The sequence below is a fragment of the Lepidochelys kempii genome, chromosome 6 (genome assembly GCF_965140265.1).
Source record: "Lepidochelys kempii isolate rLepKem1 chromosome 6, rLepKem1.hap2, whole genome shotgun sequence".
NCBI lineage: Eukaryota > Metazoa > Chordata > Testudines > Cheloniidae > Lepidochelys > Lepidochelys kempii.
In genome coordinates, this window is record NC_133261.1 from 7,028,673 (window position 1) to 7,039,651 (window position 10,979).

At 43.6% G+C, this 10,979-nt stretch overlaps 1 pseudogene; it reads right to left on the reverse strand.

Moving 5' to 3' along the window:
* Positions 1 to 2,518: 2,518 nt before the first annotated feature.
* On the reverse strand, positions 2,519 to 10,396 carry LOC140912852 (up-regulator of cell proliferation-like; annotated as a pseudogene).
* Between the last annotated feature and the right edge of the window lie 583 nt (positions 10,397 to 10,979).

Below are 10,979 nucleotides of genomic sequence, written 5' to 3' on the forward strand. Positions count from 1 at the left end.
GTGTGTGTATAGTTATCTAATTTCCCTTGTAACTGTGGAAAATCCAGTCTTTGGGTTGGGGTTTAACTGCTTCACCTGGGGGTCTGTTGACTCCAGAGCTGGCCCTGCCTATCCCACCACAGCGGTTACTAACTTGTGCCCCATTGGGTCTCCACCCCATCCCCCCCCCCAGTGAGAGCTCAGGGCTCCATGAAATTTTCTCAGTGTTTAAATGAGAAAACAAAGCCCATTTTTCATGAGGTCAGTCATTCTTATCAGCATCAGGCCTCTCAGAAGGGCTCATTTAAATGTTAAGGGGTCCTGTATTGCTTGGGATCTTGGGTTTGTACTTTGGAAGCATCACATCTCCTGAAATGTTTGCTGACCTCACCCACTATCCTTCCTCTCAGGGCTAAATAAAAGAAAAAGTTTCAAGGCAACATTTCAAAATAAATAAGCCACCACAAAAAAGTCTGTTCCGAAGTTTATTTTGTTTAACTGTAAATGGTTTTCTGTTGCTTCTTATGCGTGATTACATTAAAACAAGAATACTAATTTCTTAATGCACAATAGGGAGAGTAAATGACAGTCATGCTCTAAATATAGCAGTTTAATTGTCTTCAATGGATTCTTATTTGGGGGGGAGAGACTCAGTTTAAACACTCAACATACATGCCAATCATTTATCTGTGTTTACAGCCTATTCTAAAGTAATTACTTCCTACTATGTAATACTCGGGTCCTGAATCTGCCCTTGTCTTGAATAAAGAAAGTTTCACTGATGTAACTTAGGCTATGTCTACACTGTCAGATGTACAGCTCCAGGAGCTGCAGTGCCCCTCAGAGAGTGCTGCAGGGAAAGCGCTTCTGTGTGTTCACAATGCCAGCACAACGGCAGCTCTTGCAACGGCCACAGAGAGCAGTGCATTGTGGTAGCTATCCCAGCATGCAAGTGGCTGCAACATGTTTTTCAAATGGGGTGGGGTTGGGTGGAGTGTGACAGGGAGTGTGTTGTGTGTATGTGGGGGGAGAGAGAGTGGGTTTTGGGGGGGCTGAGAGCATGTCAGCATGCTGTCTTGTAAGTTCAGACAGCAGCAGACTCCCCTCTCCCTGCCTCTCAAGCAACATTCCACAGTAATGGTTTGCTTTGTCCCAGAGCAGATAAGCATGCCAGCTGTCAGAAAACGGAGCTTTGAAAGGACATATCCGCATTCCTACAGCCGATTCCGAACAATGACAAGAGTGGCCACTTGACTTAAGGGGATTATGGGACGTTTCCGGAGGCCGATCAGAGCGCAGTAATGCAACACCTCGTTCACACTGATGCCGGGGCGTTTCAGCCGAGACGCACCAAACATTATGCTTCTGGTGGAGGTGGATTAGCAGGGGCACTCCCGCTGCAGATTCCAGGCGCTCTACGTGCTTTGCCAGTGTGGATGTGTCGTGAGTTAGGGTGCCCGGGGCTGCTTTAATGCACTCTAACTCACAAGTGTAGCCAAGTCCTTAGTGATTTTCAGCTATTAGGCTGGGCAGAAATGCTGTCCTGCCACAAGTAATTGTCAGCTCTTTTGAGCACTTAAAATAACAAAAGGCCCTATCTTCTGAACAGTGGGGAGAAACAGGTTAAACCAGACCAGGGACCCTTAGGGAGAGTTCACTCCTCCTGGCAGAGATACCTCTCCTCACCCCTCTTACGTTCACAGGAGTCAGGCATTCGAGCACCTGGCTTAATGAGTCCTTTCAGCTGAGGGTGACCCCTCATTTGAGACAGGTTAAGCACAGTTCTGCTCCCCTTTAGTCATACAATAAATGCAACAACACTGACAACAACATTTCACTACCCCTTCATTCCGTACTAAAGTGATCTGTAACCCAACACAAGTCAATATTGATCACTTTGAGCAACACCTCTATATCTGCTGGATATCTAGGCAGAGTAGGTGAGTTCATGTAAATACAATTTGCTCCTAAAGTCTCTCCCGCTCCCAGCTAGCTGTCATGGGAGAACTCATTCGGACCCTGTTTACATAGTTATGTTAGGAAGAAGCTTCTCCTCTAAAAACGTTTCTATACAATTTCCATTAGATGGTTTCTTGCACCTCCCACTGAGACATTTTGTAATGGCCACTGTCAGAGACAGGATGGATCACTGGTTTGATCCAGTACAGCAGGGAGATGAGATACCGAGCTAGATGGCCTGTAGGTCTGATCCAATACAGCAAGCATGTGGGATACTAGGCTATGTGGGTGATTGGTCTGATCCAGTACTGCAGAGAGGTGGGGATACCAGGCTAGATGGGCTGTTATTCTGGTTCAGCAAGGACACAGGGAAACAAGGACTATCAGTTTGCTTTGGTATGGCTGTTCCTGTGCAGCAGCCTTGCACTAACTGGAAGATGTGACCTGCAATTGATTTTTTTTTCGTTTTCAATTTAAAAAACGGTACAGGCTGTCAGATTGGTTCATATTCCATTTTTTAAAATTAAGGGTTTTGTTTTGTTGAAGTGCATCCTATTTAAATAGACTCTTGGCATGTCTATTATTTCATGTAAAATGCTTCCTTTAGGCTCTTCAGCGCCTGCTCTTTCATTATATTTTTTCAGTCTCCTGGAAGTTCTGCTGCTTTAGCACCATACGTTCTAGCTAACTGGTCATTGAATGATTTGAAAACAAATTTCCGGAAATCAGAAGCATCAATGCTGGGATCAGGCTGAATGCGCCAGTCTGGGTAGTAATGGCGGTAATCTTTGTAGGGATGAAATTTCCCATCTGCGGCTGCAGTTCGGAATTCACGATTGGAAACCACATCAGAGGAGCATATGGAATGCTCAAGCTTTTGTGAATCACAATCCCTGAAGTTCCCTAACCCTTTGGGTCGATGGACTGATACAAAATGCTCTTTATAGTCAGTGCCTCCTGCTTCACAGGGGGCTTCACAGAACGGACACTGCTTCCCACAGCCAAACACTCGCTTGAAGATCTCATCCTGGGGTTTCACTGGCAGGCTGGAGAGTTTGGTCTCAAGTTCCAAATGATTAAACTGGGTTAAGATTTGTTGTTCCAGCTCCAGAAGGAAGATTTCAATGTTACCAGAAAGCTGCTCAATTTTTGCTGTGTTTTTAAACTGTACTCCAACTAAGCTATTGCTGGAAATGGCCAGGTCCTGCGGCAGCTCTTTGCAAAAGCTGTCTACAAAGGCAGAATCTGTGTTATTGTTTTTATTTATGGAGTTTTTCAGAACTCCCTTGATTTTATTTATTATTCTGGATAGAATCCCTTTCTCCAAATCTCTCAAACTTGCCTTCCCTCCATAGTGGTCTATCAGACATCTCTGTATCCAGGATTTGACAAACTCTTCATAGTTATTTATGTATTTCACATAGTTGTCAAAGTTCATCTCTTCCAGCAGCTTCTTTAGCAAAAAGAACTGAAAGAAGCTTCGGCTGGTGTATTCAAGGGCCTGTTCACTGCTGAGAATATTGTCAACTATTTCTAGTCCGAGCCTTTTGTTGACATAACCCACCAGGGCAGGTTTGAGACACTGATCACAGAAATTCCTCACCCTTGTTCGGCTTTCTTTCTTTTCCAAATAGAGATCAGTAAATATGGAGAAATAATGAGGTTTCAGCTTCTCCAGACGTTGCTGAGGATCGTTTTCTTTGATAAAATCTTCATGCATCTTCTGAAATGCCCAAGCTGCTTCCCCCAAACGTGAAGCTTCAGGTCAACTTCAAACAAAGGAGAAGTGTGAAGTTTCTCAATCTCCTCCTCTTTTAACCTCTCATTAACCATATGCAGCAGTTCTCCACAATAGGTTTCATCATAGTCTGTTTTGGATTTAACTTTTTCTTCAATGTATTTCTTGCATTCAGTCATTAAAGATAGAGCAAGCTCTTCAGTTTTACAGTAACATTCCTGTGAGAAGTATTCTACAACTGCTCTGGTCCATTTTAGGTTTAAGTATTCCTTCTTCATTGTGAAAGACTTCATTCTATAATCCAGCAGGCTTTTTGCATGTTGCAGTATCTGTCTGACAGCAGCCCCTCTGTGCTTCAGATCCTTTCTCAGCTGGAGATCGATATCTTGAACAACTTGACGTTTCTGTAAAGTACAGAGCGTTAACTCTGACAAGGTTTCTCGCCACATCGTTTCAAATTCTTTCTTCAGTTTCTCATGGTCTAGTTTATCTTCTCTGTTTCGGCATTCAGCCAAGAGTCCCCTTCAATTTTCTGCTTGTACCCAGACTGGGTATTGTCTATCTTGTGCTGTCCTCTTCGTATTCGAATTGCTTCCTCACAGTTACTGGTTGAATAATTTTCAAGTTCTCTTTTGAGGCTATTTGCGCTCCTTTTGAAATCTTCTCTGTACTTTTCTATCAGGTTCAAATTTGGAGCTTCACCTTTCAAATACTGTTCTAAGTTATTCAAGAGCTTCTGTTCTCCCTGCTGTAGTTTCCCTTGTGCTTCCATTTTTAAGCTGTGAAAGAGATCACCCTCTAGTGTCTCTGGCAGCTGATTCTAGATAAAAGTTTCTTTTTCAGATATCCAGAGATACATCTCCTTGCGGAAACCCCATTGCCATTCAGAATACTTCACAGACAGCAGGTTATAGGCTTCAGCTACAAGGCTGTTTCTAAAGCTAAAGATGAAGTTATCATGTTTCACTGACTTCCACAAGCTCTTCAACCATACAATAAAATCAGGAATATCCTTTCCAGCTCTTTTCCGTGAACGGTTCTCTATGAATTCAAACAGGTATTTCTTTAGCTCACACACACTCTCACTGTATCCAGTGTTTACGGGAGCCATGGGAGGGACTTCATGCCACAAGCCAGGCATGTACCAATTGTGTTTTTCTGGGTCATACTCCATAATATCAGAAAATGTCATTTCCCTGCTTTGCTTTTCCATCCTTGCTGCAGCTTTGGTCATTTCATTCAGCTGCTCCAGGAGGTGTTTTCTGTCCCTCATATTTTGAACATGAGCAGACACATCACTGACGTTCTGGTGCACAAACTGGCAGTTTGGCTGTTCTCTGTTCTGAGAAATGCATGGACCACAATTTGCAGAACATCCTTCATTTCTGTGGCATTCTCCATGGCCATGTTAACGATGGTGATGTCACTCAGTCCAATCACCAGGGTGGCCAGCTCATTGTCATGTTGATAACTGTCTTCCAGTGCTGTTAGTTCAGGGGCCTTCAGACCTTCAGCATCTATCACCAGGATGAAATCACAGCCAAGCAGCTCCTGAACAGCTGCTGTAACTTTAATGAGCGTCGTGAAGGCTCCTTGCACACATCGACCACTACTCACTGCAAACTGCAGGCCGAACATGGTGTTGAGAAGGATGGATTTCCCAGTGCTCTGCACTCTCGGCACTGTTACAACCACCATTCTGGATCTATCCCCTAGTCTGATATGGAGATGAGTTAGAACATCTACTACCCAGTTCATGGGGATGTTGGAGGCATCTCCATCGATCAGCTCCACAGGAAACCCTTCCAGCAGCAGGTCAGCTGCTATGCCTGGGAGACGGGTGAAATGTCTTTGGCTTTCTTCCATTTTCCCTTCTTTAACCATTGAGCATTCAGCTTCAAAGAACTGCCCCAACTCATGCATGAAATGCTCCACCCCCAAGGAACTGTCAGATATTAATTTATCTAATTCCTCCAGCTGTTTTCGGTCCACTCCTGGAGTTTCACATTTCTCTTTATAGTCTGCCCGCATTTTAGAAAGATTCGCCCTCGCAATATTATCCAGGCTAAATTTCATCCATTTCAGAAAGTAAGGTTTCTCCACTGGCTTCAGCTGTACTATTCCCTTGATGAACTTAGTCAAACCATTAATACGGTCACACTGATTCCGCTGTCTACGTATCTCTAACCATTTCTGTTTCAGCTCAGATTTATACTTTTCAGTGGCCATGACCCCTTGCCTTTTCATTCGGCTCATCTCTTCTTCCACTTTAGCCAAGTTTTTCCATCGGTCTCCTTGCAGGCTCAGCATTCCCCTTTTGTATTTTGCCCCATCTCTTATTTCTGAAGTGATTTCTTCAGTATATTTGCTCGCACATTGACACGCCTGACAGTCCTCATCCAACAGGATTCCTAGGTCATGTGCCGTCACAGCCATGGCTTCCAAACTCACTGTCTTCGGAGATGAATTCACTATGGTTCCTATGGTGGACTGCACCTTTTTCACAAATCCTGCATTATTCATGGTATGATCTTTCACCAGTAGCTGTGATTTGCTCAGCTTCAACACTGAGGACCGCTTATTAAGGAATCCCAGAGTTTCTTTGGGTTTCTTATTCTTGCAGTTGAGGATGAAGTAATATTTAGAGCTGGATTCTTTCCGAGATGATATCAGTGCCTATTCTCTCTCACCGATGCTCTCGGTAACTATGAACACTGTGAAGGAGACCTCTGTTAAAAAGCTAAACTGTAGCCAGTGGGACTCAATGTCTCCATGCAGATTTGTAACTGCAATGGGTTCTGGGAAAAGATGAGAATTTTCCGTCCCCCCAGGGAAATACCAGGAAATCTCAACCAGCCCATCTGCGATTTTCTGAAGGAAGTTCCCAGACTCCATGTCCCGCACTGATAAAGAAATCGTGGTGCTGCTGGGAGGGGCCGAGAACCTCATTGAGGAGGTGGGACTTGGAGAAGCTGTAGCTCCCCATCCACACAAAAGAAATGGTTGGCATTGACGTGAGCACCAGGCTCTCCTCTCTGAACCCTCTGCTCTCTGCCAGGGAGTGCGGCCTCCACTTCCGCACAATGTCCCTCATGGCCCACAGTATTAGGGTGCACTTGGGGGTGTCAAGGGTGAGTAGCAGCAGAGGAAGGGCAAACTGGCACATGGACATTTTGAACAGGATCTCCTGCTTTAGGAACCTGTCTGAGCAAAGCAGAAGAGCACAAAGAACATCAAGAGGTTGCAGAGAAATTTTCATCTCAGTGTCACTAAAACAGAAAGTGCCATCAATATGCAGTTTCTCCTCATAATCACCCATTTCTTCTGCAGGAGCCTTGTGCCCAATGCTTGTATTTCTGGCCGTCCCATTCAGAGCCATGACCTTCCTCAGGAAATGCCAAGGTAAATCACCTAATGCCTCTGGAATCTTGTTCTTGATGTTTTCTGGGCAGATCTCCAGGACATCCCTCAGCCTGATCTTGATGCTTCTGTGCTTCTCCAGGTTTAATCTGGACAGAACATCTTGAAATGCTTTACTTCTTTCTGCAGAAGGAAGTTAAAACAAACCAAAATTTCAGAGTAGAAAATGGTGACTTTATATACAGTTTACTCATTCCATAGACAGCCTGATGTTTGTAATTTAAAGAAAAGCAGTACCCAGTAAGTAACAGATGACTTATACATCCTGGGTTCAATTCTTCTCTTACTTATATTGACATAACAAAAATGAAGCCAATGGGATTACTTCTATACAAATAAAACATAGTTCTGGCCCACTTTGAACTCCGCTAATGCGAGGTTGGTTTGCATTTTTTGATCCCAATCCTTATCCTCAGTGCAGTGCAAAGTCCACTTTAAAATGGCTTAAGTGGCCAACTGAAAATTTCCTAGGAAATCTTCCTGTATAACCAGATCTATGACATCACAGCTCACAGCTACTGGAGGAGGGGGCATAGACTCAGGACCCTGTCTCTGTGGTGATCCCAGAAGCTGGAATGATCCCTTGGCTGCTCTAAGCTGCTGCTCAGGATCAGACTGGTGCCTGGCAGTCTGAGGATCAGGTGGCTGTGATGGTAGCCTTCACCCCTCACCCTGAGCTCTGCTGGGCATCAATGGCTCATCCGGAGGATCTGACCCTTTATTTCCCTTTCAGCAGTCAGTGCAGATTACACCTTCTGGGAAGACTTATTTTTGATTTTCTTCATATCTTCCTCCATCTCTTTGCTGGGACATGTCTTTTACAGGTGTAGCTAACAGCACTGTGGCTTTGCTTACCTCCCAGCGACCAAATCAGTCCCTTCACTCACGCTACTTTCTCTGTCCTTTTGGGGAGCTGTGAGGACTGTCATTACTTACAAAGCAAATTTACCCACATTGCAACATGGGGAGCTAATGCGAAGACACCTCCAGGCCAGTCCTGGTACGGTAATGTCTCCAGTGCAGTGTAAGGGTATTTGGACCTGATAAACAATTAACCCATTTATTATGTGTTATAGAGACATTATTAAGGTCACAAGAGCAAACTATTCCGCTGCACAGGAAAGATAGGAAGAGTGGCAAGAGACCACCCTGGCTTAACCAGGAGATCTTCCATGATCTAAAAATAAAAAAAAAGAGTCCTACAAAAAGTGGAAACTAGGTCAGATGACAAAGGACGAATACAAACAAACAACACAAGTATGTAGGGGCAAAATTAGAAAGGCCAAGGCACAAAAGGAAATCAAACAAGCTGGAGACATAAAGGGTAACAAGAAAACATTCTACAAATACATTAGAAGCAAGAGGAAGACAAAGGACAGAGTAGGCCCATTACTCAATGAAGACAAAAAAGCAATAACAGAAAATGTGCAGCAAGGGAAGTTTAGATAGGAAATTTTTCCTAATGTCCGAACTGTCAGGGTGGTTAAGCACTGGAATAAATTGCATAGGGAGGTTGTGGAATCTCCATCATTGGAGATTTTTAAGAGCAGGTTAGACAAACACCTGTCTGGGGTGGTCTAGATGGTGCTTGGTCCTGCCATGAGGGCAGGGGACTGGGCTTGATGACCTCTCGAGGTCCCTTCCAGTCCTATGATTCTGTAATGAAGCACCAGCTCTGCTTTAGTTTAGGTTGAGAAGCCCTTTCTACTTAAATGTTATTTCTTCTTAGTGCTGTAAGATCTCTATGCTTACTTGGACTATCTTGAAATTTGTTGTCTCATGGGGGAACAGGATAGGGTTAGTGACCCAAATTTCAGGGTCATTTGAGCAAGGAGTTCCCTAGACACAGCTCCTCAAAAACACAGCATTTTGCAAAATCAGCAGTCTTATAATGGAGGGGATTGTGCACCACTGAGCTCAACATCCCCTACTTGATCTCAGTCACTCAGCATTTATTTCAGCCAGTGTGTGGCACTGACTGCCCGTTTGAGGAAGCAATACTGAAAACATCTATTAAAGGAAACATTTGCTTTCTAGAACACTGCGTACAAACACTCATGAGCCAAAGAGATTGAAACGTGCATGTGCTGTAAGCCTGGGCAAGAGTCTTTCCAGACAGTCCACTCTCACAGGAGCTGGATGGCTCAAGTACATTTGAGCCCTACTCTACTCCACAGTATTAACAACCTTCCTCAGAATACCATCCTTGCCGCCATGGATGTCACTTTCCTATACACCAATATCCCTCACAATGACAGGATAGCTGCCTGCCCCAAATATTTAAAAGACAATGGACAACCATCAATTATCCATCCCAAACACATAGCCAAACTCATCCAGTTCATCCTCGCCTGTCATAGATTTACCTTCAACAATAAACATTTTGTCCAAAGCATGAGAACAGCCAGGGGTACTAGGATGGCTCCCCAATATGCTAACCTCTTCATGGGTCATCCTGAAGAAGAATTTCTGGAGAAGTGCATCATGAAACTAGTGATATACCTGAGAAATTTTCATCCTATGGGAAGACAGCTTAAACTCCCTCAGACTTCCACCACAACTTCAACAACCACCACCCATCCATTAAACTCTCTCTGGAGGTTTCCCACAACTTATGGACACCACAATCAGCTTCAGCAATGGAACCCTACAGACAACCATATACAAGAAACCCATGGATCACCACACCTACCTTCATAGATCTAGTAACCTCCCCAACCATACCAAGAAATATGTTATTGACAGCCAGGCACTCAGATACCACAGAATGTGCTCTGAGGAGAAAGTAAGTGATATATACTTTAATGAAGGGATAGCCTATTTTTGTCAAGGTCCAAATTTCTTGGTCAAGGTATAGTCAAGGTCCAGACTCCAAGAAAAAAATGTTTAAAAAACCATAATGATAATAAACAAATAAAAACATTGTGGGGTCCATTCAAAAGCATCTCAGAGTCTGGATTTGGCCCATGGTCCGCCTATTGACTATCCCTGGCTTAACACACTTGTTGTCGATATTGTCTAGGTAGGAGACAGAGTTTCCTTGAAAAGGTGACCAATAATTTAAATCTGATTGAATATCAGATGAGGAGTGAGCAGAGGGATTCAAAGAGGAAAGTGATGGGTTCAAATCAACAGGTAGAGAACATGCTTTTAGCAGCTCAACCTCAATACATTATTTCTTTAAAAAAATGCTTATGGATACACTGGACACAGAAATATTTTGGATTGCTTTTTCCTAAAATTGGCATTTCTCAATTGTTTGGGATATATACTCAATGTGTGTCCACCTCAGATACCCATCCTACCTGACCTTCAATGAAATTGAGGAGTTCAACATTAAAAATTAAACATTGTTTTAAAACTAAGTATTTTAAATACTTGTGACACCTTAGAGACTAACAAATTTATTTATATGCTCAAATAAATTTGTTAGTCTCTAAGGTGCCACAAGTCCTCCTTTTCTTTTTGAGAATACAGACTAACACGGCTGCTACTCTGAAACCTATTTTACATACATTATTCTTCCTCTATAATGTGGTCATGGCCTTTCCAGTGTGCAGTAAATCAGTTACTGAAATTGCGAACTGATGGTAGTTGGCTTATTTAGGCACATTATGGTGCCTTTCCTCAGTCCTCAAGTCCATGCAGTTCCATCCCCCCTCTTGAGTCACATGAGCTTGGGGAGGAGAGAAACTACGGAGACAACCCAGAAACTCAGCTGAGGGGGACTGGGGCATGCAGCTCTAATGAGGACCTGCAGATTCGGATGGTGTCATCAATCACACGTTCATAGAATCATAGAATATCAGGGTTGGAAGGGACCTCAGGAGGTCATCTAGTCCAACCCCCTGCTCAAAGCAGGACCAATCCCCAATTAAATCAT